This window comes from Mus caroli, chromosome 13 (assembly GCF_900094665.2).
Source record: "Mus caroli chromosome 13, CAROLI_EIJ_v1.1, whole genome shotgun sequence".
In the NCBI taxonomy this organism is placed as follows: Eukaryota; Metazoa; Chordata; class Mammalia; order Rodentia; family Muridae; genus Mus; species Mus caroli.
In genome coordinates this window covers 7662941-7689565 of record NC_034582.1, presented here as the reverse complement: position 1 = coordinate 7689565, position 26625 = coordinate 7662941, and the positions used below count along the sequence as shown (strand labels likewise).

Sequence of the window (26625 nt, the reverse complement as noted above, 5' to 3'; positions counted from 1 at the left end):
TCCTCCTCCTCCTCCCTCTTCTCTTCTCTTCTCTTCTCTTCTCTTCTCTTCTCTTCTCTTCTCTTCTCTTCTCTTCTCTTCTCTCTTCTCTTCTCTTGCATTTTCTGTTAACCACACTGCTTAACCAGAACACTATAATTAGCATCTTAACATTTAAATGTATGTTTGTTCCCCTTCAGTGTTACCTTCAAATTTCCAGCACTCTTCTCCTCATTACTGTTCCTTGGATGTAAATCTATTCTCCTGCAATATATTCCTGGAGAAATTTGAGCAGAATTGATTTTGAGTATTCATTTTATATCTAGTTCATTTCAGCACAAAAAAAAAAAAGAGTAAAATTTAAATATGTTAACTTAACAAGCCTGTCCCATGGTTTCTTACTAAGGCTTTAGTATAAGTATCGAAAGAACAAAAGCAAAAAAAAAAATTAATTGAGAACAAGTATATCAAATGTAAGGAAGCATTAAGTTATGAAACATATCAATGGAACTGATCACATACTAACCCTGCTTCTCTATAAAAGTCATTGCACAGATATATTTGTGATGCTGTATGCTAGATATAAATCATATTCATGTTTTTTAAAATAGAAACATGTTAGTCATGTGATTTATAAAAAGGAAAAGTAACCTAGGTTTGGACTCTCAGCTATTTGGGAGGCCAAGACAGGAGGGTTGCAAGTTCAAGGCTGCACTGGGACTTTAAATCCAATCTTGATGACTTAGTTCGACCATTTCAAAAGTAAAATGTAAAAATTCCACAAAACACTGCAACAAGAAAGGACTCTGGGCAGGGCAGGTGAATGGATGGCTCAATGGGTAAGGACATTGGCTGCTCTTGCAGAGGACCTGGGTTTAGTTCCCAGCACCCACCAGTGACTTACAGCCATCCATAACCAGTTTCAGGTGACATGATTTCCTCAACTGACTTCGATGGGCACTGTAGGAACTTGGCACACTTACATGTGTACAGATGAAACACTCATTCACACTAAATAAAAATATATTAAAATGAATTTAAAAAACAAAACAACAAAAGGGTCCTGGGAGGTAGCTCCAAGGCAGAGCACTTCTCTCTTATTTGTGAGACTCAAGGATCAGAAGACAAAGGATGAGGCAGCCACAGTAGAGAACCCCTAAGTAGAGACCCCTAAGTTCAATACCTTAGTTTTTAAAATTTATTTGAAATGTAAAATATTTGTAACATCATCACTAAAAGTACATATTTATTGGAAATGTCACATACTTACTTAACATGAAATTTACCGATTCTTAAATATTTGCTTAAAGACTTAGCTAAACCGTAATCACTTCAATATTTCCGGAATACAATTTTATGTAGCAAGTGTTTAACTCAGATGTATATTTGCTGCCAAGGTGTCTCAGTGCAGGGAAAGTTCTATTTTGAGCAGACACCTGGTTTCAGGCTTAAATTTTTTTCATTTTATTCCACTGGTACACCTTGGGAAATGTTACAGCTCAATGAATAGCACAATTCTCTGGCTTTTCCATTTTTTTTTTTTTTTTTTGCCCCAGAGTTCATGAATATTAATCACTCCATGTCATCACCATAGAGGTCAGGAGCACATGTCTAGTGGGAAGTGAATCACCATTGAGCAGTCCACAAGCCCACCTTTTGTCTAGAGCATGGATCTCCTCTGAACCTTGTGGAAAGCCTGCATTCTCCACCTTGCCCTTGGGAGTTGAGATGGTCATTTTGTTTGTTTTTCTGAGGCAGGGTTTCTCTGTATAGCCTGGGCTGTCCTGGAACTCACTTTGTAGACAAGGCTGGCCTCGAACTCAGAAATCCGCCTGCCTCTGCCTCCTGAGTGCTGGGATTAAAGGCTGCGCCACCATGCCTGGCTAGAGATGGTCATTTTTTAGATACATTTCCCCCTTCTTCAGCTGTTACCAGTCATTTCCATTATTCCTACTCTCTGAGAAGCCAGTGTACCTTATATGTGTCAAAAAGTCTTCAAACATTTGGTGCAAGAAGAAAAGAGAACCAAAACTAGAGAACTATTGGGATGGAGTTCCCAGTTGGTGATAAAATAGAAACATGCTACTTGTTTAAGACCACAAAAATAGTTTCATTGTTTTTGCTCCTGGCACCAACATTTTTTTTAATCTTTTTTTAAAGCTCATAATAAAATCTTTGGACAACAGTTAAAACCTTTAAGAAGCACTGTCAAGAATTGTTTATCAAATGACAAAGAAAAGTTCTGATTTAGAAAGTTCGAAAACATTCTAAAATATTTATCTTTTAGTTATTTATATACATGTATGCATATGTTGGAGCTGGAGTTATACATTGGTAAGTCACCTAATGTGGGAACTGGAAATCAAACCTGGGACCTCTGCAAGACCGACAACTGCGTTTAAACACTGAGCAATCTCTCCAGCCCCAACAAGAAGATCTTTTAAAATTCTGGACTCTGCAATGAGATCCATCTGGGGTGTTGCCCTTTAAATTACTGCCTTACAGGAAGTACTATCTCCTGCCCGATCTCTCCAAAACTGATTGATATAGGTGGAGAATAATGACCATGAACCAAATCTGTTAACACTTGCTTAGACTTGCAGACTGCCTGTAGACACTGTGGTGCACTGTGTTTCATCACAGCCAGAAAGGAATTGGTGAGTAAGTAGAAGGCTAAGGTTCTCTATAGTCTGATTGGACAAGGCCATATGTTCTGAAAGGTTCTCTGCTGTTGAGGGGATAAGGCCACACATTCTGAAGGGATTGTAATCATTTCAACCATGCTTCACCCTTTCATTTACAAAGAGTCAGTCAGTCATATGTTCTTCAACTGATGTTACCTATGTTCATATCATATCTTGGGACATTAAAAAAATTCACTCAAGTTCTGAGTTGCAAGTGGTCTGAGTTTTCCTCATGGTCTCTTCAACATGAGGTAAAAATAAGAATAATAATGTCCTAGGTATTCCACAGGGTTGTTTCTATGGAGTATTTGATAACAAATAAATACAGAAGCATTTAAGATATTTATTATTACTCCACATTCAAAAGGACCTTTAAAGAAAAAACTATTGGAAAAATGATTATACCAGTGTGTTTTGTTTTTCTCTTTTCTGTAAGGACAGTTTCCATGATCAGTCTTCTGATACACTGATTTTTTTTTCTTTACATTAACTGTTGCTAAAGTGCTGTCAAGACTACACATTAAAAAGCAAAGTTTCGCCAGGCGTGGTGGCACACGCCTTTAATCCCAGCACTTGGGAGGGAGAGGCAGGCGGATTTCTGAGTTTGAGGCCAGCCTGGTCTACAGAGTGAGTTCCAGGACAGCCAGGGCTATACAGAGAAACCCTGTCTCAANCCAGCCTGGTCTACAGAGTGAGTTCCAGGACAGCCAGGGCTATACAGAGAAACCCTGTCTCAAAAAAAAAAAAAAAAAAAAAAAAAAAAAAAAAGCAAAGTTTCAGTAATCCAAATTCTAAAGTGGCTACCTAGGTACTACATTGTTCTAAAAAGAATCTCCTCCTGTTGTGAGCTTCCCTTTCTTTTGTTCAAGATTATTTTTGTTTTAACACAAGGAATCACTCATGTTTAATCAAAAGTGTAAGTATGACAGTGCCATTGTGTATGTAATCTATGGTGAAGATTTTTTTATCTTGAGTTTAGCCTATTCTATCTTTTCGTTATATTAGAAAGTTTTATGATGCTTTGATACTGTGTATGAAAAATTGCAAAGACAGTTGGTGAATATAGAAGACAAGCAAACCTTCTGGATAATTTTATTTTGATATTGATAGTCTGGTAGCCTAGAGGAAGATTGTAAAATCCACGCATTTAATTGTTCAATGCTTGTTTTCATCTCTTTTAGAAAACATGTGTATTTCAAAATCAGTCTGTTCTATCAGGACCTAACTGGAATTTGTTTTTAAAATTGATGGGGGTTGTGCTTCTTAGCCGGCTCTCAACTATTATGTTTTACCTCAAGAAGTATAAGAAATTACTAAATACTCAGGTCAGCAACCAACACTTGTATGTGAGATTTCACAGGTTCATAGATTGCTAATCCTGAATGTCAGCCAAACAAATGAAAAATAGCAGAAAAGAAGCTGAGGTTCATCTTGGTCACTTTTCAAACTCTGAGATCTGATTCTTTCAGTTTGACAAAGGGGAGAGTCAACAAAAGACACAAAAACTTGCCAGGCATAAAGAGATAGCTTGATTAGATTTTCAACACCCATGTAGAGCTACCCATGTTCACCTGCAAACTCTGCTCTAGGGGTTCACTTGCCATCATCTAGAATCTGGGCAACTGCAGGTACACATGTACATATTCCCTTTCTTCCCCAACATATGCACATACTTAAGCTTGAAATAAATGTTTAAAAGCCACATCTTATAGCAAGCCTGTTTATGATATAGCAATCCTGTTTGTGAGAAGATTTTCCTAACTTGTGACAATTATAATTAATACAATTATATAACTTATTATATAATTATAATAATGTAATTTCATAACTTGTGACAGATAATATATGCATCAGATATTAGTCTTTATCATTTTAGTTAGAATCTTTCTTTGTAAGACAGAGTAAGACAAGGGACCCTTCTATTATTTCTTGTCTGTAACATCCTGCTAGCCATCTTAAATATTGGAAATAAAAAGAGGAATTAATATACTGCTCTTTAAAATGACTAAATGAGGAAAACTAAATCAACCTTTAAACTAAAGTGGTGTAACCAACAAATGAGTGCAAAAATTTTGCCAGATTTGAATCTATAAAATTAATATTTCAACAATACCAGAAAGCATCAACTTCAAATTATAACATGAATCCTTCACAATAGTTACAAATAATAAAAGATACCTAGGAACTAGCTTACAATAGAGAAGCAGACCTCTGGGGAAAATGCTAAACCCCTTATCAGAATGCATCTGATAGATAAGTAGAGAATTGTTTATTTGGAGGAATATTATGGCATTGTATTATAAAAGACAAACATTTAGTTCAAATACATGCACACATGTAATTCAACTTGAGTTCAAACTTCAGTTATGTTATTTAAAGAGTTTCGCGTGCAAACATTTTATGATCTTACTAAGAGTGATGTCTGAGAATCAGTCACTGGAACTTAAAGAAACTGTGCCATACAGCAGTGGGTCCCTCTGTTGAATTTTCTAAAGTCTTAGCAGATATACTGGAGAAGCTGGGACTAGAACCAGGAACGCTATGTCCTCTCCACTGATGGAGAGATAGGGAGGAGACAGAATAAATTACATAGTTCAAACAAACACTTAAGGACTGAGTGAATAACTCCATGATGCCTCACTTGCTTAGCATTAGAGAAGCCCTGGTTGTATCTCAAGCAACACCACACACACACACACACACACACAGAGAGAGAGAGAGAGAGAGAGAGAGANAGAGAGAGAGAGAGAGAGAGAGAGAGAGAGAGAGAGAGAGAGAGAGAGAGAGAGAGAGAGTGTGAAAAATCTAAGGTATTATCTGGCATAAAGCATGTTAATTCATTTAGCATGAGTCTGTCATTTCCTCCATTCTGGTTGTTTCCTTTTCCCATTTAATGTGTCCCTTCTGTTGCCCTGGGTAGACTGGCTAAAGTCCCTTTCCACTCTCTCAGACTTGAAGATGCCCATTTCTTCAGAAATTTATAAGTTTATTTGAAACCAAAAGTAGTTTGATATTCAACAAAATCATGTTAACATATAAAATAAAATTTCTAGATTTGCAGGAATTTGTTAGGCAGCTCCAGTTCACACACGGTTGGAAATAGATATTGATGCTATGTTATTAATGACTTTTCCAAATCAGGTTTAAACATCTTTTCTTGGCTGTTTGAGATTTACACAGACAGATAAATTATTACAGATCAAATACATACTTTCTAAGTTCATTCTGAGAATTTTAATTTGTTTTAATGTGCTTGTATATGTGTGCAAGCATGTGTGTGCAGATGAATGTTTACATGTGTGTGTATATGTGTGGATAGCCCAGAAGACAACCTTTAATTATCATTACTCGAGTACAATTCACCTTTGTTTTTGATTCAGGGTCACTTTCTGGCCTGGAACTCACTCTCTGCTAACTGGCCAGCAAGACCCAGGCATCATACTGTGTTCTCTAGTGACAGATCTCTCTTCCTAGTCCTGGGAAGATACTACTACTACTACTACTACTACTACTACTACTACTACTACTACTACTGCTACTTAAAGTTTGGCACAGGGCTAGATAGATGGTTCAGTTGTTAAGAGCACTTACTGCTCTTCTGGTAGATTTGTGAATTCATTTCCCAGTACTCACTCAGTCAGACCAGTCATAAGCAACTGTCCCTCCATCTCCAGGGCATTTGACACTTCCAGCTTCTGTGACACCTGCACTCAAGTGCACATGCCCACCTAGACACACACACAAACATACACGTATATGCACACAAATACATACACATACACATGCACATATCCAAACACACAGACATATACACATGCAGATACATAGACACACACAGACACACTCATGCACGTGCACACGCGCGCACACACACACACATATACAAGCACGCATACACAGAAATACACTCATGCAGACATACTCACACACATGCATATACACACACAGACACATGCATAAGTACACACACACACACACACACACACACACAGAGCTAATTCAAAATTCATGAAACCTAAAAGGAAGTTGGTCTTACTGAGGAGCACTGGTGTAGCTGAGAAAGGATGTCCCAGGGGTGTGAATCCTCCCAGCTTCCTTCGTTCCTTTGTATTTATTTTCACAACCGACATCTTCCTGGGTGTTTGAAGAGGATTTGTGGGGAACTCACCACAAATCCTATATCCAAATATGAATAGAGAATTTAAAGGGCAATATCTGGACCTTTCTGTTTTTAAAATGATTAATTTTTCAGAAAGGTTCATTGAGACCTTAACCACAAAGCCAGTGGCCATGATGATAGAGCTGAAGGGAAAGACTGCTCCATCAGAGGCAGATGAGAAGGGGATGGACTGACTCTGAATTCTGACTTCCACACTCTGAAGATCAGCTTACCTCCATGGGCACAGCCTTCTCACCTGGAAAGTACGGGAAGTAGAATGAACCATCCAAGGGACATTTTTGGCTCTAATGTTTGATGATGATACTCAGCTAAAAACAATGGACTAATTTTAGATATTATGGTGGGGGTTATACCTGAAAGCAAGCACCCCTCTATTATCCACATTTTGGGGGGGGGTTCTAGACAGGGTTTCTCTGTATAGCCCTGGATGTCCTGGAACTCACTCTGTAGACCAGGCTGGCCTCGAACTCAGAAATTTGCCTGCCTCTGCCTCCCAAGTGCTGGGATTAAAGGCGTGTGCCACCATATTGGCTTCTTAATTCATTTATATAGTTTTAAGTAAAACTAAATCAAACCTTCACTATTACTTGGATCATGTGACTATTTCCCATGTCTCATTTTTATGATAGGAAAATAGGCAGCAAGTCACTGGTCCTTTATCTTGTTTCTAGGGTGAGGCTAGAATTGGGACACCAGAGGCATTTTAATTAGCTAAGCAAAGTCTACTCCCACACATTTGCAGTTGATTTTTTCCCAACCGCTTGTTTACGTTCCTTTGAAACAATGTTGGAGATTTGAAACTACATGGGGGAGACTGTAAAATGATCACTAAAATGTATCAATCTGGTGTCTATGTTTTTCCCCCATTGGGAAATAAAAGTTCCTTGCAGATATGCAGTTGATTTCATAGTTCTAGATTTGAGAAAAAAATGTCCTGGATTTTATCTGGCTATTCATTATTACCATCACCACTACCACAATCATTTCCTCCTCCTCCTCCTGCTCCTGCTCCTGCTCCTCCTCCTCCTCCTCCTCCTCCTCCTCCTCCTCCTTCTTCTTCTTCTTCTTCTTCTTCTTCTTCTTCTTCTTCTTCTTCGTTAGACAAGGAGACCTGGTGGCTCCTGGCATCTTTCAATCTCCTGAATGTACACATGTGCACTTGATTCAATAGGAACCCAGGACTTGCTTGAAGATTGTCTTAGTCAGGGTTTCTATTCCTGCACAAGCATCATGACCAAGAAACAAGTTGGGGAGGAAAGGGTTTATTCGGCTTATACTCCCATACTGCTGTTCATCACCAAGGAAGTAAGGACTGGAACTTAAGCAGGTCAGGAATCAGGAGCTGATGCAGAGGTCATAGAGGGATGTTCCTTACTGGCTTGCTTCCCCTGGCTTGCTCAGCCTGCTCTCTTATAGAACCCAAGACTACCAGCCCAGAGATGGTCCCACCCACAGGGGGCCTTTCCCCCTTGATCACTAATTGAGAAAATGCCTTACAGTTGGATCTCATGGAGGCATTTCCTCAACTGAAGCTCCTTTTTCTGTGAAAACTCCAGCTGTGTCAAGTTGACACAAAACTAGCCTATACAAAGATAAAAGTAAGCACACAAGTTGACTGAAATGGCCCATTCTGGTGACAAGTGGGCTGCTAGTCATCTTTTTGAAATGAGTCCACCATTGGAGAGCTCTCTGTAGAAGAAACAGTATTGGGAATTGCAATCCAAATGGTGAGTTTTGAGGTTTTAAGGCTGGAACTAGAGAAAACTGCTTGTGGACAACAGTTTGGGAAACTAAAAAAAATATTGACTGTATGCACATGCAGCTGTGTGTGTGTGTGTGTGTGTGTGTGTGTGTGTGTGTGTGCACTTGTACACATGTTTGCAATGGTATATGTGGAGGTCAGAGGACAACTTTAAGGAGTCACGTTTATCCTTCCAAGGTGGGATTCTGAGGATTAACCTTGAGCCATCAAGCTTATATGGCAAATGTCCACTCAGTCGTCTCCTTGGCCTTTGGAATGCTTCATAAACTATACTTTAGAAAACAAATTCCAAATGTAGACTTTAAAAAATATGAGATCTGGGCTTTTAAATGCATCCATTTCTGGAGCACTATGAAATACCTATACATAGTTCCACTGTGGCAGAGTCAAGTTTTCTATACAAGCTGCAAGAAATAAACGACATAAACAAGTGACTAAGCATTGGGTGTTGTTTCCCAGAGGCCATTGTGTGTTAATAAGAGAGAAAATCAAGAGTGAGTCTCCTTTTCAGTGTGCCTAGCCATTAACTTCCTCCATCTGCAAATATTAGGCATGAGCTGCAGTGCCTGTCACAGAGTTCTATGCAAGAGAACAGAAGATGGCATGCATTGTTCCATGTTTCCTTCCCTTGTTCTCTTCTTTTTTCCCAGTAGGACAGAACAGAAGGTGCAAGGTGGGAAGGCCATAGACAGATAAATCAATCTGTATCAGATAGTTATGGGAAGCTGGGCTATGGAAGTACACTGATCTCCAAAGATTGAAGTCAGTGTTCAGAGAGTCGGTCCCTCCCTTTCTTGTTTGCCTTTGTTGGAGCAGTCTGATCCTTCAGCTCTACCACTATGACCATTCACATACTCTTTCTGGTATCTGCAAGTCTGTCAAGGACATCACACTATCTGAGAAGTTGGCTAAGTGCTGGAGCCTAGTCAAGCAGCTCCCTGTAGACATTTCGAAGCCACATGCATGATTGCTCCAAATGTGGCTGGCTTTAAAAGTATGACATAAGGTGAGGGCAAACATGTGAAGTGGAGAGTAGAGACATCTGAGGCCTTAGAAAGCTGTGAAAATGTGTGATCTTGAGTCTTAAATAGTGGGGGAGTTGGGTTTGTGCCGACACCAAGTCAGATGGCTTTCTGGAAGCTCTCATTAGGGAAGAACTGGGGGAAAAAATCAGAAAAGTAAAGGAGCAGTGTGGTTTATTTCAGGGAAGATAATTTGACTATAGATGGTGTAATATGGAATTGATTGGTAGTGTATGGTTAAGGAGGTTAATTTTATAAAGGATTATAAATTATATGGGTGTTATGGTTTGTGTATGCTTAGCCTAGAGAGTGGTACTATTTGGAGGTGTGGCCCTGTTGGAGTAGGTGTGGCCTTGTTGGAGTAAGTGTGTCACTGTGGGCATGAGCTTTAAGACCCTATTATTAGCTACCTGAAATCCAGTATTCTGCTAGCAACCTTCAGATGAATATGTAGAACTCTGAGGTCTTCGTACACCATAACTGCCTGGACACTGCCATGCTCCTGCCTTGATAATAATCGACTGAACCTCTGAACCTATATGCCAGCCCCAATTAAATGTTGTCCTTATAAGAGTTGCCTTGGTCATGGTGTCTGTTCACAGCAGTTAAACCTTAATTAAGACAATGGACGTCAAGGGCACAAGCCTGCCTTTCAATTTGTAAGTGTACCCAGGTGCACATACACAAGCATGTAAATACATATATCATCTGCCTGTCTGTGTAACACTTTTAGCACTCATCCCTGTCCTTCTATTTTCATGTTGACTCATACTAGACTTTCTGTGAGAGGTTCCTCTTATTGATTGATTATTGATGATTGGTTGACTGATTGATTGGTTGATTGTGGCCAGGCAAGTAAAGTGCATGTATGCTATGGCATGTGTGTTAGTGTCAAAGGACATTTTGGAGTTGTTTCTTAATGCTATGTAGGTCCCAGTGATCAAATGCAGATTGATCACTTTTACCCACTGAGGCATCCAGATGGTTCCACAAGCCTGTGGTCCCAGTCATCAGTAGAGGAAGTCTTTTATCGACAGCTGGATCAGTGCTTCTCAGGAATCTGTGGGGCGCATATTTTCATGCCAGTATAGAGGACTGGACCTTTCAATGGCACCTTTAAGGTGGCCCACTCCACCTTTCTTGACACATTGCTAATTATGTAGCTAACATTACAGTCAAACTTGAACACTATCAAGTTCAACCAAGGTTTCCCTTTTGATTCAATTCCATTTTACACAGTCATTTACTCTAATTAAATGCCAAACCTTTATCCTTTAACTGTTTGGGGCTCAGATCTATCTTTCTTTTAAACAATGATTAGTTTATTTTCTTTTTTTTTTTTTTTTTTTTTTTTTTGGAAACCAAAAGCTTGGTTTATTTGCAGCATTTGTTTTGTCTTCACAATGGACACCATGATTAGAACTCCCAGACCCAGAAAGATACAAGTAAGTTTTTCTTTATTGGGTTTTACTACACAGGGAAAAACCCCATCTAATCCCCAGAAGTTAATAAAAATTCAATCAGACATAACTCTGGCCAAGCTAAGTTTTATCCTATCAAAAAATTCTTGTATAAAACAAGTATCTGTTAAAAGGGCATGCACAAAATACAAAATGATTTAAATGCAGTGGACAGTAATTAAAAGTGCCTGCAGGTAAGTGACCTGAATTACACTGTCATCGGGGCTTGTGTCCCNCACGGATCTCAGTCCTGTTCAGATGAGATAGATACTCAGTGCGGACCTCCCACTCGCTGAGTGGCTCACTCTGCCTGGCACTCCAATGGGCCCTCCTAGTCACTACTCTGTCTGTTCAAAGAAGCACAATGGCCAGCCACTATAGACTTCTAGAGAAGGTGATTAGGGACTTTTCTTCTGTGCAACTAAAAAAAATCTTCTAAGGATTTCAGGTTCAGACCTACAACCTTTGTAATGGTATCTATTGCTTCAAAATAAGGTCAAGCTAGACGTAGATCTTTCACATTGTTTACACCTGAAATATAGCATTAAGATGCCAATGTTTTCATGTAAAAGTAGAAAATATAGTAAAAAATCCAGCACTTATTTGTCTCTGATCAGTGAGTATTAAACAGAAATAATATAGTAAAAAAATAAAATTTATACATTTGCCTAAATTGAATTATCTGTTTGAGTCAAGATAAAAGGTTTCATAGTAACTGTGGTAGCCTCACTTTTCAAACACTAAAGGGAACAATTGTCTATTCCGACTTCTCAAGTAAGCAAATGGTGATTTATACATAGTTCACTTTCCATTTAACCACCAAATATCTACTGTTTATGTGCCCTGCAGTCCTTTTCAGAATAAACAGTAATATACTTGGCAATGTCTTGAGCCATGAACTGTATATTAACATCATATAATACAATACGTAGGTAATAGAAAGGAGTCCGAAATACTTTTTCAGTTGTTAGAAGAAAAACAAAACAAAAACTATCGTGAGCTCCGTTTCCTGACACTTCAGTTGAGGTAACCTCTGCAAGTCTCGGCTCCACATTTGCATTGGGTTCTGACCCTTTTTTTGGCAGGGCTGTGGTCAATGGAGTCTGAAGACACTTCTCCCGAACCTTTCATCTGATAGTCAAAAGTCAGCTCTTCTCCAGCGTTTATGGTTCTTGTAGAGAACAATGCTATCCTGGGCAGCCGAGTATCAAGGTTATCGATGAAAACACTAAACACCTGAAGATTTGGGTCACAACTATGATTCACAAAATGGGATACGTTTCCATATCGAGCTGCATCCACTGTGAACTCATCAGACTCGTAGTCCAGGTCAAAGAGGTAGGTGATCCCTTTGTTGTCATAGAACTGTCCCCGTCTCTCGGCCTCTTCACTTGTGATCACCTCTCCAACATATTCCATGACAAAACTCATTCTTTTAATCTTCACAAGGGTTTTTACACCCCAGCCACAGCCATTGCTAGTTCTAAAGATGCACAGTGAGTACTGCGTGCCTTTTTGTACAATCCTATTGGGACAATCAGGTCCACAGCGACACCTCGAGTTGCATTCGTAGATGGGAGTGCCCGGTTGGATTTTAATTTGTTGCTTCTTATTATAAGCCAAAACAACTCCAGCTTCAGCAGGACAGCACTTCTCAAAGAAGCAGTCTGTACATGAACATCCAAAGGTAGCTTCACTGTTTATGCTGATCCCAGGGGCTGGCCTGTATTCGTTAATGTAGTAGAAGTCTAAAGGTGGGCCCTCCAAGTCAACAGTATTTTCAACAAATATCATCCCTTTATGGTTCTTTCTTCTGTTGAGGTAATCTTGCCATCTCTGCAGAGCTATTCTTTGCTTAGCTTTCTGTACAATATACTCAGCAATTGCAGGTTGCAAGGATTTTGAATTGACAGCCTTGCATTTCCTTTCCTGAGCTAAGTAAGTCTTCTTGTCATCAGAGAACTGCCGCAGGAGCTGTGGACACCTGAGGTTTCTCAAGGGCTCCCAGGTGTTTGTAGAATCTGGCCATCCTTTCCATTTTACAAGATAATATTCCACACCCCTTGAATAAGGCACCTCGTGCACACTCGTCGCCAAAGACCGCGGCCCGCGGAGCTCCGGACCTCGCTCGCTGGGAGCCGGCGCGCCTCCCGCCCGCAGACGGCCGCGAGCGTCGCGCCGTCAGGGTGTCCGCGCGGCGGCGTCTCGCGGTTCGCCTGGCCTTGGGCCTCGGGAGCGGACCTGGAGCCCGGTGACACCGCGCTCCTGCCTCACCGCCCCGTGCCTTGGCCCTGGCCGCCGCCATCTTGCGGAGCTTTCATTCAAACTGGCGCGGTCAGCCCGAAGCGATTAGTTTATTTTCATTTTCTGTGTATGACTATTTGTGCCTGCATGCATGTAGTTTCATACATGGAGAGGATGCCAAGACAAAACGAGGGTATCTGGTCCCCTGGAACTAGAGAATTAGTTGGTTGTGCATTTTCATGTCAGTGCTGGAAATTAAACCTAGGTCCCATGAAGAGCAATCAGTCCTTTAAGCCACTGAGCCATTCCTCCTGCCACTGGAACACTGCACTTTGTGATCCAGCTTAGTGTAGCATGCTCAATGGTTATTCCCTGACCTCCTTTCATCTGAAAGCACAAGGGTTCCTAGGCATCAGTTGATTGATATCCTCTGAGTCCTGCTTCTGGGGAAGTCATTGCTTTTGCTATTTTAGTGGGTTACACCACCTTTTGAACAAACACCAGTGTGGGACTGTGAAAGGAAGCCTGGTTTCTAGTTGAGCTAAGGCTTGAAACCCTGGTGAACCTGCATGTGAATTCGCAGGGGAGAAGCCTGCAAGGAATGGTAGGTGTTTTGCCATGTTCCTGGACACCAGACTCCTGACACAAGGCTGTAGCTTTCCATAATTTTGTGTAATTCATTTGCATAAGAGCAATGCCTCAAGCCCCTTCACAGGTAGGGGACATGACCACAGGTAGTCTCAAGATAGATCTCCATTTTAATGAGGCACCTAAAGGTCTGTCTGAAGGGCTTTTCTAATAAACTTCCCTTCCCAGACACTCCTCCCTGCAAAAGGTATTTAACCTCAAGATCGCCTTGAGCAAGGGGGTTAGGGGGTATGGTTTTGCTCATTGTCACTCTCTGCCATGACAATAAATGCCTTAAAACCATGACTGCCTCTTTTCATGGGGATCCGCTGTGGGGAGCAATGGATCAGGTCTTTGTCTAAAGAGTCTCATCTAATCTCCCATAGGAGGCCTCTCAGCGCTCCCAGCCTCAACCTCTCTCAAGCCAAGCTGCCTACCAAGTAAGCTAAAGACTCTTCCATGCAAGACCCAGCCAGAGCTACCCTATTTTCCCCTTCAGCCCTGGGCTAGATGCAGCTGGTGGGCCCCCACTCCCTTCTCAGCTCTTCCAAGGCTCCCAGTGGTGCATGGGTGTCTAAGAGTCTGAGAACCTGACTGCCCTAGCCTCTGTGCAGGCCCAGGGACCCCAGAACTGGCCTGACTATCCCTGGGGACTTCAGACTGCACTCTCCCATCCCTGGAGAGGGGTCCAGTGGATTCGGCACCAGAGTCGGGAAAGTGCAGTCGAAACTCTGGAGACCTGACTTCTATCAGTGGCCAAGCCCTGAGCGGACTTGGGACACACCTTAACCTACACACCAGTCTTAATTTTTTCAAAATTGTCAGTGTGCTTGATGATTTATACAGGAAGCTTAATATACACTTGTTGAATAAATTCATAGCCGGATTAGTAAATGAACAAATATATGAATGGATTGAATAGAGGCTGGAATTTTGTATAAAGTGCCAGTTTTTATGATTCTTAAGATATCTGTGTATATTATCTGTATATGTAGAGATATATGCATTTATATATATGATATGTGTATACCATATATGCATTTGACCACATATGCATCTATGTATTAATTTACAAATATATGCATGCATACTTACTTATATATGAACATAATATGTTGATATAAAATTGAGAACAGTATATAAATAAGACATAAAACAATATTAATTTTGAGAAGATCTTTTGAGCCTTTAGCTCAGGAATTATCAAGGAAGTCTTTGGAATCTAGGACATGTTATAGAACCCTTTTATTAAGGTTGTAGCCTACCATGTCTGGATAGTTCTTTGAGTTCTGTGCCGAATGAAGGACTTCCCTTTCTCTAACCTTACTTGGGGAAGTGTCTCTGAACATAGATGCCCGATCCTATCTGAAAAATGTGCCTGTTGAGAGCTCTGTGACTCAGCACACTAGTCCCTCTCTAGTTTCTTGTCCATATGATAATTAGGTGCTGTTATAACCAGTCAGCCCTTTCCACCTATACCCTTAAGAGCCCTTATATACCCTACCCCTGGGACAGTAAAAGAGAGCTGTCTCACTGAAGCTGTCTCTGGAAGTCCTTCTTTTATACTCAAGGCTGTCTGAATCCTGCTTGCCATTTCTGCTTCCTCCACCCTTGTGGGCTGGTGGCCAATGATCCCTGGTAACAAATACTGTTATTTCATCCAAGCAACTGAAGCTGAAGCCAGGCAATCGCCCTGGGTGGCTGTGATGTTCCAAGGTGATAATGCAGTCTCGATAGAATAAAGATCAATGGACTACTACTATTCTCTGTCATACTGAACACAAAGTCCCCTTCCTCCAGCAGGCCTATAGTCTTACCTTCTTGCTCATTTTTCCATTGACTTACTATGTGATGACCCTCTAACAAAATCTAACAGAAACTTTCTGTGCTGTTCCCTAGCTCTTTCCAGGGGCAAAATAGGACCTGAGGCAATTACTAACACAAAGTTACATATTGGAAGATTGTAGATATGGAGAATTTCTTTCTTCTGCTCCTTTATGTAAGTTGCATAATCACAGATTTGGTCCTGACAGGGTGATTTCCATATTCATCCCAACAAGGTGATTTACATATTCATCCCAGTTACCCTGAAGGTTTGCCCTCAATCCTCTGGCCTGATTGCAAACAGACTGCCTATCAACAAAATGACTTATCAGAGAACTAATGTGTGTTGTGATTAAGTAAGGCCAAAAACAAGGAGATCCAGAATGGACCCAGTTTCTTCTTCTTTCCCTCAGATGTACAGCAACTTTATATTCTGGAACACAGAGGAGTCTGAGCTCTTTGCTCTTCTGTAACTGATTTTTTTGATAGGGAGATCAGAAGAGAGCAACAGATTCCTGTAACTAGAATTATAAGCTGTTGTGAGTTGCCTAATGTCATGAGTGTTGATGAGTCATGAGTCAGGGTTTCTGTGCCTGCACAAACATGACCAAGAGGCAAGTTGAAAGCCGGGCATGGTGCACACGCCTTTAATCCCAGCACTCGGGAGGCAGAGGCAGGTGGATTTCTGAGTTCGAGGCCAGCCTGGTCTACAAAGTGAGTTCCAGGACAGCCAGGGCTATACAGAGAAACCCTGTCTCATAAAAACAAAAACAAACAAGAACAAAAACAAAAACAAAACAAAACAAAACAAAAAAAACAACAAAAAAAAAGCAAGTTGAGGAGGAAAGGGTTTATTCAGCTTACACTTCCACATTGCTGTGCATCACCAAAGGAAGTCAGGACTGGAACTCAAGCAGGTCAGGAATCAGGAGCTTATGCAGAGGTGACAGAAGGATGTTACTTACTGGCTTGCTTTCTTATAGAAACCAAGACTACCAGCCCAGGGATGGCACCACCCACAATGGGCCCTCCCACCCTTGGTCACTAATTGAGAAAATGCCTTACAGCAGGATCTCATTGAGGCATTTTCTCAACTGAAACTCCTTTCTCTATAATAACTCCAGTTTGTGTCAAGTTGACAAAAAAACAGCCATTATGATTGAGAATTGAATTTGGGTCCACTGCAAGAGCAGTGCATTCTCTTAACCTCTGAGGCATCTCTCTAAGCCCTTTGATTTTTATTTCAAGCATATAAAGTCTAGGGTCATATTGTATACAGTCATTTGTTATTCTCTTGTGTTCTATGGTTATTGAATATGTCTTAGATAAGTTACCTTGTCCAGGACCATGCATGTTTAGCATGGATTTTTAGTTCTTTTCTGAAGTACTAAGTATTCTTCACAATGCAATGAAACAGTCTTGTTTCTTTCTTTCTTTTTTTTTTTTTAAGATGTAACATTTGTTATCTTATTAGAAAAAGCTAGTATTAACATATTTAAAGTTTTATTCAACAGTTGGATAATTTGTGAGACACTGAAGTAAAAAAGAATGCACCTATGAGCCACAGAACCCCAAGTGACTGGGCCTGACTATGTTACCAGCACGTAGATACCCAACACCCTCCAAGGGCATCGCCCTCAGAGAAGAATCAAAGCAGAAGGAAACAAACTCAAAACCCCAACAATGTTGCAATGATTATGGGAAATGCCACGTACTCAAGAAGTTACTGGAGAAATCCAGTCTTTTTTAATTCTTGTAAAGAACACACATGAAAAGGTATGGGGGGAAACGGGAGAAACGGGGGCCAATACAAAGTTGGTTCTACTAGCATTTAAATTTTTGCTTACCATGAAGTATATGCATTTTCTATATCTGCTAATTTGTGTTTGCAGTATCCCTGGTATGTTATAGACCTAGAAAGGTCAAGCTTATCCCATTACCTGATTTCTAGTCACTAATGGACAGCATAGACTTGTTATAAGCATTGACTATTTCTAAGCGGGGTCTTTATTATTTCCTTTGTTTCTAGCAGTTTATTCAAAGTTTATTTCAATGCATAGTTTTACCTGATGTTTCCTCAAATAGTTGCATTAAAATCTAACAGTCCTAGCATGCCCAGGGACTCTAAAGATGAGCATAAAAGGTCAACTTAAAAGACTACTCGGGGGCTGGAGAAATGCTTCCACAGTTAAGAACACATACATTCAGTTCCCTAGTACCCATATCAGGTAGCTTACAACAACTTGTAACTCCAGCTCTAAGATACCTTCTGTCCTCTGCAAGTACTGAACTTACATGCACACAATTTTAAAAATTAAATTCAATAAACTACTTGGCATTTTAAGTGAATATATACCAGATTGTAGCTCATCTTTTTATTTCTTAAGCATCATGGTGACTGACACCATCATTTCCTGCTCCATATATATGTATATATCTTTTTAAATAGCACAGGATTTCTGACGACACAACATTGAAAGCACCAAGAAAGAAAACATTTTTGCCAGAGTTGGCTCTCTGATCAACAGGCTTTCTCATCAGTGCAGGCAGTTTTCCCCGATGTTGGTGAGTGGTGGGATACTAATTTCATGCTAATTTTGGCTTTGATTCCTTTATGCCATTAATATATTCAGCAGCAGTGACGTGCCCTGAACTTCACAGTTAAGTTGTGGGTCTCTAGAGATGGATTAATTGAGTCAATGGGAAAGAGACAGTGTGAAGCTCGGTTTGAGATAGTGAAAATCTCATAGCTAACCCCAATTATTTTGAAGGTACTAGTATCTTAGTTTTACTTTGTAGGATAGTTGTAGTAAGTGGTCTAGGAAGATTTGTAGTCATTTCTACCTCTTTGGAAAGACTCCCAATAAAGAAGAATATTGACAACAACTGTCATCAGTGTCTGAGACAGTTTCTTTTATCCTTGTAAAGATTCCAGTCTGGGTCTCTGCGTGATAAACCTTACCAGTGGAGAGGTGTAGTTTTTGTTCTCAAATCTGGGAGATCATCTCCATAGCCTCAGAGACAGCAACAGGAGTTGGGGTAGGAATGAGCCAAGCTAGAAATTTTAATCATGTGATATAGTGCAGTAATAGCCTGATAGTTAAGGATCTAGAGACAGTAGTCTCTTAGGTAGTCACCCATACATGCAGATGAACATCATCAGCCCTACAGGTCGTGTCCCATGTGTAGCCTACGTGTTATGTATGGCCTGCAATAGTGATGGGCATCAGTGAACACAAAATTGTAAAATTGCTCAAAAGAGGCTGAGAATGCAGTTTCCAAGCAGAAAGGTTTTAGATAATTGGTGTCAAATGTTAAAAGGCTGGACCTGCTTGCAAGGTATAGGCAGGCATCCCTGGAAGACAATATACACCAGGTTTATCATTATGTTTTAATGTAATACTGATCCTGACTCCTGTAGGATGGGGCATATGAAGACTGTTCTTTGAGCTTTCTTTGGCCTTGAGCCCATGTGTCTCTTGGCTCCTTCATAAACAGTGTCCTTTAGGTGTTTTCATACTGTAAGTAGGATGTAACAGCTATTCGTAGGCAAGAAGTGCTCTCCAAGGATTTCCCTTTCTAAACTCCAGGGTATTTCTTCCTCAGTGAGGTATCATTAAGCAGTAATGGGCTCCTGTATTCACTAACAATGTTTGAAATCTGTGACCTTCCTCATTTTTGTGGTTGTTATTCCTGCTTAAGAAAAGGCTTTGTGGGGCCTAGGCTGTCTTCAGATTTACTGTATAGTTACTGTATACTTGTCCTTGAAGTTTTGATCCTATTGATTTCAACTGTGGAGTGCTGTGTTAGGATTATAGGCATGCCCCAAAATACCCAATTAATGCTTTGGAACAAACTCAGGATTTCATATTTGCTAAGCCGGTGCTCTACCAACTCCCTAGTCACTTAATCTTAATTTTTGATGATTATCAAGAATGGGTTTGATCAAACCCCAACTCAGTATATCTCACTGTGGTGTGCCCTGAGAGAAACAGAGTAGCCTTTCAAAAGAGTAGGATCATGGAGTCACAGAGTTTGGCAGGAAGTGCAAAGTGATTGCTCTCAGTGTTTGCTTTTCCCCTTCTTTCCTTCTAGTTTATATATTATGTAGAGTAGCAGTACTATATAACCAAGACCCTTTTGTGTGGAGGTGCCTAAAGGATCAAAACCTTGGCCTTTGGTTGCCAAGGACCAGCCTCCATTTGGGAGGGGGGTGAAGAAAGAGTGTCTGGAAGAGATAGAAGAATGACTGGAAGTCAGTGATAGGTGAAAACTGACAACTCTGTCTTCTGCTCGATTGCTCTCTAGCAGCCCCTCTAGATATCTCAACTCTTACAGACCAAAACCCAGTCTTTTATTTGCATATCAATTGAATCATTACCCCAGGTTCCTTTTTGGTTATCCACAAATCAGCATTTTATGACCTTGACCCCTAGATTCCTGGAAAAGACAGCAAATGAATAAACATAGCAAATGAATTCAGAGCTCTGCCTGCCTTGGTAAGCACAAACAATAAGCTAAATGGTTGGGAACTTGCTTTGAGAGCACCACTCTCAGCATGTCTAGACTGAAATTTACTCTATATGAGGTTGATCTTGAACTCAGAAACTGTCTGCCTTTGTATCTTTCTGACAAACTGGCTCAATAGTGCAGTTGCCGTTGTTCTCCCAGACGCGTGCTGGTTCTAATTATCATGGAGTCATTAATCTTGGCAGAGAGAACACGTCCCAATAACTTTGGCAGTGAGAAAATTTACCAAAGGAAGAAAATAAAGTAAAAATATATACATTACTATACAAAAAGCCTTACACTTAGCTATCATCAACACTGATGGAGGGCCACACTCTTCTGGCTCTGCTCCAGGGGCAGGAACTGTGTCCCTTCAGTGGCCATGCAAAACTTGGCAATTTGTTATGTTTGCATCAGAACTTAAAACACCTGTCTACTATGGAGTTAAAGTATTAGCTTGGCATCCACTCCACAACAAGCCAGTGTATCTTTTTTCTCATCATAAATCTCCAGATATAGACAAAAGAACCTAGAATTACTTGATGCACTGCTCAAACAGTAGAAATTGTTAATTTTATTATATATCATGATGCATGAATGCATGTTTTTAAAAGCATGTTATTTCTTTAAGACTAACTTTTAGGAGGGAGAGAGGTGGCTCAATGGTTAAAAGCACTTTATGCTTTTGGAGAGGACCTAGATTTCATTTCCAGCACCAACATGGCAGCTAATAACTGGCTGTACTTCTAGTTCTGGGAGATGTCATTTTCTGGTCTTTGTGGACATTGACTGCAGGTTGTACAGACATGTATGCTGTCAAAATATTTGTACACACTTTGAAAAGTAGTTATTAAAAGAATTACTTTTAATTTTGATGATATGTTTCCATATGGGTATGTGCACATTGGTGCAGGGGCCCATAAAGTCAGAAGAGGACACCAGCAGGTCCACTGGAGGTAGGGTTGTAGGTGGCTGTGTGCGGCCTGACATGGATACTGGGAACTAAACTCAGGTTCTCAGTAAGGGAAATGAGCACTCTTGACAGCTAAGCCACTCTGCAAGCCACTTTCTACATGCTTTTGCTAGTATAAGGGAAGGACACTTAGCTAAGGCATCATACCAACTACAGGGACATTGCTAATAAAGGTAAGCTACAAATTGTGCCTGTGTTTGTTTCTCATGCTTACCATTTTCACTTGAAAGAATGTTGGACAGACCAATTATTAGTGTTCAAATATGGCTAATAGTTTGAAGACAAGAAACTGAGAACACTTAAGCATTCAAATAAAAAATAGCCTATTCAAAAAAACTGTATTCATCACTGTGAAGTTGAAAAGCTTTTCCAGTGAGATTAACAGATATCCTCATTTGTGTCTTTTATCAAACATGTCAGTGTGGAAATTTTGTGAAACTCAGTGAGCCAGTGGCTTACTTTCCAATGGCTAGTTACAAGATATAACATAGATCATGGTGAAAAAAAATCTTCACAACCCAGGACAACCATTATATTTAAAAAAAAAAAGCTTTGTGTATGTGTGTGTGTGTGTGTGTGATGTGCATGTGTGCACCAGTGCCAGAAGAGTATGTTAGATCCCCTGGAGCTGGAGTTATTAGTGGCTGTGAACCTGTGACATGGGTGCTGGCATTTAAACCTGGGTCCTCTGGAAGAGCAGAACATACTTTCAATCACTGAACCAATTCTACAGTTCTCATCAGTAGATTTTTTAATGCAAATGAGAAAGAGGTTTCTGATTTTTATTTTGAAAGCCTTGAAGAGCTCACAATGATTCTGGTCACCAACAAGTACAAATCCAGATTTCCCTTTCCCATACAAATACCAAAACAGCACATTGTGAGTGTTTTCGAAGCATGAGTGGAAACTTTGCTGTATTTATTAAGCAAAAAACAAACAAAACAAAAACAAAAACAAAAAACCCCACAGGTATTTCAAGTATGTAAATCCATTGTATTATTTGCACAATAGTGTTATCAACTGTATTATTTGCTTAAACAATGAAATTATCACAAAAAAGTATGCTGTTTGGTTAACCTATTATGTATTTGTCTTATTATATAAATTGATAAGTTAAATATTTGTAAATAGCTAGGTTTAAGATCACATAAAGTAAGCACTCTTAAATCAATACATGAATGGAATTCATGATAATATTTGAAAGAATGATAGTCATCTGAAGATGTGTAGCCTCCAACAAGCCTGAAGCAGACTGAGCCAGACCTTGACTTTGTTGTCACTAAGGAGATTACTTAGGGTGGAGCTGCCTCCCTAGATCACTCTATTGTTCAGCCACTGCCACTGCTGCTACCTGCTGGGAGTTGGCCTAGCTATTCCGGAGCCTATACATGGTCACCTGAAGCTGGGCTCCAAGGATGATTTGGTGGGAATGGGCTTTCCCCTCTCCTTTATAAAGCATGTCTGCCATTAAAAATTTGAACCTTGAGCAGACTAGTTGTCTTGGTTCCATTATTTCTCAACCCACCTAGATTCCCTCTTCTCTTCCAGTTCCAAGATGCCTTCCAGGCATGGAAGAATCGCAGGCCAGCCCCAACAATTTGGTGAACCAACGAGGGACCTGGGAATGGCAGAGGACATTTGGAAGAAGCACTGCTGGTTTGGAGCTCCATGGAAGAAGAAAAGAATTAAAGAAAATTCATATCGGAGAAGGTGTGGTACGGGCTAAGCTGGAACAGCGCTAAACCCTCATGCTGGATTCACTTAGGTTCAGCAATGAGTTATCGGGAACTAGGAACTCAACAGGCAGGCAGGCAGGCAGCCGCAGCTTCCAGAAGCTGCTTTTTTAGGCAAGAGAAATAAAAGGGTTTTGTAGAAGGGATTTTATATTCAGGTGAATTGGCCGCAGTCAGAAACTGCATCAGGCAGGAGGAAAATGTCCCAGAAGCAGAGAGAAATTTTAGGTGACGTCCTGCTTTGTTCTCTCTGGGCTTTACAGCAGAAGTTCTCTGCCCTCTTTGTGTTTTTGTCTAAGGTCTTGTCTAATGTCTGGTGCACCGGTCTGTCCATGTGTTCAATTCATGTATGTTTGTGTCTAGTCTGAATGAATGAATGTTCTGTGTTTTCATGTTGGAAGATAAAAGATGACTAAAATTTTCTCTGCTGGTATACCAAAGCCAAGAGTGGCAGCCTCATGGTTTTGGGGCAGAAATAGCTGATAGATGGTTTTCTCCTAAGAAAATTCTCTACATTATTATTGTGTTTAGTAAATGACAAAGTACTTATTTTATAATTATAGCTAGAAAAATTAAAGTTCTCTGATTGGTCTAAGTGTAGCTGCTTTATTTGGTTTTTTACTGGTAATGTGCTCTGCATGTCTTCACAATCAGCTCATAAGTTATTGGTTAGGATTAAATAATTGTTACATTGATAACAGAAGGTTAGCCTTAAATTGGCAACTCAGGAGTCTTTTCAAACATGTGGCATAAGTAGGCCAAAAAACTGGGCCTCCTAAGACACTTCCAGATGAGATAATATTTAATGTGATTCTTATCCTAGAAAGTAAGATTAAGATAAGATTTAAAGCAAGGTCTCTTTAAGGAAGCATTAAAGCTTGCACTGTCATGCATTCATAGGTATAAATTGGCAGCCAAATCTCACAATGTGATAGTGAAGTTTTAATGTTGATTCTTTAGTTGATAAATTGTTTTGAAATTGAGTTTTGCTTTCCCAAAGTTATAGTTATGGTCTAATATTGCATATGAAACTTAGTAGTTCTAAAATCTGTCCTCATTACAGGAGGGCCAAAATGCTTGGTTTGGAAATTTTTTTATGTTCGAGTTAATGCAAGTTCAGAGCAGCCTCAGGGAAGTTGGCACGAAATCTCCTTTGTTTCACAAACTGTGACTAGGGAAGTTCTGAGAACCTCTCCCCTCCCTGCCTTCAGGAGAGAATTACTTTTAGCTGTAAGAGCATCTTTGCAGATGTTGTCCTAAATAAAGTTTAAATTCTAAGTTTATAAAAAAGGTCAATCAGGGTGTAGAATTTATAAAGGCATTACAATCTGACTTGCCTACTTTATTTAAAGTTATTATAGATTTAAAAGTTTGTTTTTTTTTCCTTTACATTCTGATAATTGTAAAGAGTTTTGCTTCTAGTGAGCTGTAATCAAGAAGTTTGAATCTTTCAGTGTATATTGTTTTCTAAGTGGAAATTATTTTATTAGCTAATGCTTCTCAAGGGCGAGGCCGAGGTGGCATTCACCTCATAGCATGGTTTCAGCATCCTATTAAGCTGCTGTGGTGCTAACAAAAAATTATAAGATAAATTCATATAGTTTGGGATAACTATAAAAACCTGACTTAGTGTCTTAAAAACCTGACTAAGTGTCTGTTCCTTGTTCCAAACAGCAATTAATTTGGTTATTATGGAATATTAATATTTGATCTATTGCATACAATCATTTTAAATAATAATAGATGAGTTAAAAATTGTTTTTATGCATGATTTTGTATCTTCTATAAATTCATGCATGCATGCATCCCAATTATTGTGTTTAAAAACAACCCCTCTATGGGAAGTAAGTAGATGTGAATTGGATCACATGCTTATTCTTTTGAGCTTCCTCCTGCTTCAGCACAGATAATTAAGTTCTGTGCTATAGATGGTGTTTTAAAATGCTGAACAATCAAACCATAATTTGTATATTAATAGTCAATATTATATCTCAGAGCTCACAATTGCTTAAGATTTTTCACCCCTCAGATGCTATTAATTCTCAAATTTGCAATTGCTTATGCATATATAACTCATAAGAAAAAATGCTGTCCTTTTTAGAAGTCTGTCTATGGAAATTTAATAAATTGTTCTAGATTACCTGGACATCTTAAAGTAATGCCATGCTGGATTTATATCTCAGGCAGTCTATAGGTCCTACATATAATATAGATTGGATATATAATCTTATTCTTTATATATTCAAAACAGTTATGGTTTAAGATAATATTTTAGTATTCTTGGAAATTGTGCATGTTAAATTCTTTGCTCTTAGTGTCCTCAGTTACTACTTGTTTCCTCATAATACTGCTAAATCTTGAGGACTTATACTTAATAAATTGCTGCAAGTAAGTGCTCTAATTTCTGATTTAATAAATAAATAAATTATACACATGTGACTATTAATAACTTTTCAAGCTTTCTAGTTACAACNGCTCTTTAAGAGAAACAATTGAAAGTGCAATTAGTCACTGCCCATGTTACATTAATACTGACTATAACAGTCAAATATTTGAGANGTTTTGTCAACAAATTATTAATTCTCAAGGACAAGGTATTGTGAAACTTTAAAACTAGATTCTTAAAAGACAAAGAAGGGGGGAAATTATATCCCCGTGCATATTATTTAGTGCATCCCCGTGCACATTATTTAAATCATACTTTTATTTTAGAATTTTGAAATTTGGATGTCAGAGAATTTAATAAATGCCTTATAGTATCTTTAAAGGATCTACTTATTGGCATATGGCTTGATCCAGAACAGGTACCTTATTAGGAAAGGGAAAAGCATAGGTTCTCTCCACAGAACGCTGCAGAAGCATGATGGCTAATTCGTGTGACAGGCTGACAGGTAAGTGCCCTGACTTTAGTGACAAGAAAGCTAATTTGGGTACATGTTTTAGACCCATCCTTGCTTGTCATTATTCTAGTTTGGACAAGTGATGCTTCCTTGCTTCAAGCTTTTAACCTTATGGTAAAAAGAACATCAGAGACTGTGTAATCTGACTTAGAAACATTAGTGATTCTTCTTTTTCTCTCATGTGACTAGTTATTCTAACTCAATCTTGGACTAGTCTAGTAATAATTCCAGTATTAGAGTATCCCAGGGAAGATAGCAAAATATTCTTAATTACTTAAATTAGAACACAGCCTCCTCTCCCAGAAAGATTGCAGCCTTTCTGTGATTCTCAAGGTCACCTCCCCCACACCTGGAGCTCTAAGTCTAAGCTTGATTGTTGCTAATTTGCAATTGAATGGAGTACCTGGACTTCCCCAAAAGAAGCTTTTGTACTGTTGCCTTTCACTGTCTGGACTTTGTTTTTCAAGCAGGTCAGTCAATGCCCTTCAGCCTGACTGCAGCAGGTGTGCATCCCTGCCCCCAACAACACACAGATGGCAGTTATTGTCTTCACTTAAGTAGCATTCCAGTACATATTGTGGCTTTTGGTCTGATTTGGGATTAAGGTTTGCTATGAGGGCCAGACAGTCTAGACGGGCACCCAGATCTTGGAATCATATTAATCTAGACAGAGGTACCTGCCAAGAGGCTGTGGTTTATTAATAATACATTGCAGAGCCATGTAAGAA

General features: G+C 39.6%; 1 pseudogene; it reads right to left on the bottom strand.

Annotated features, from left to right (window-relative positions):
• Positions 1-11019: 11019 nt before the first annotated feature.
• On the bottom strand, positions 11020-13392 carry LOC110308277 (annotated as a pseudogene).
• Positions 13393-26625: the final 13233 nt, after the last annotated feature.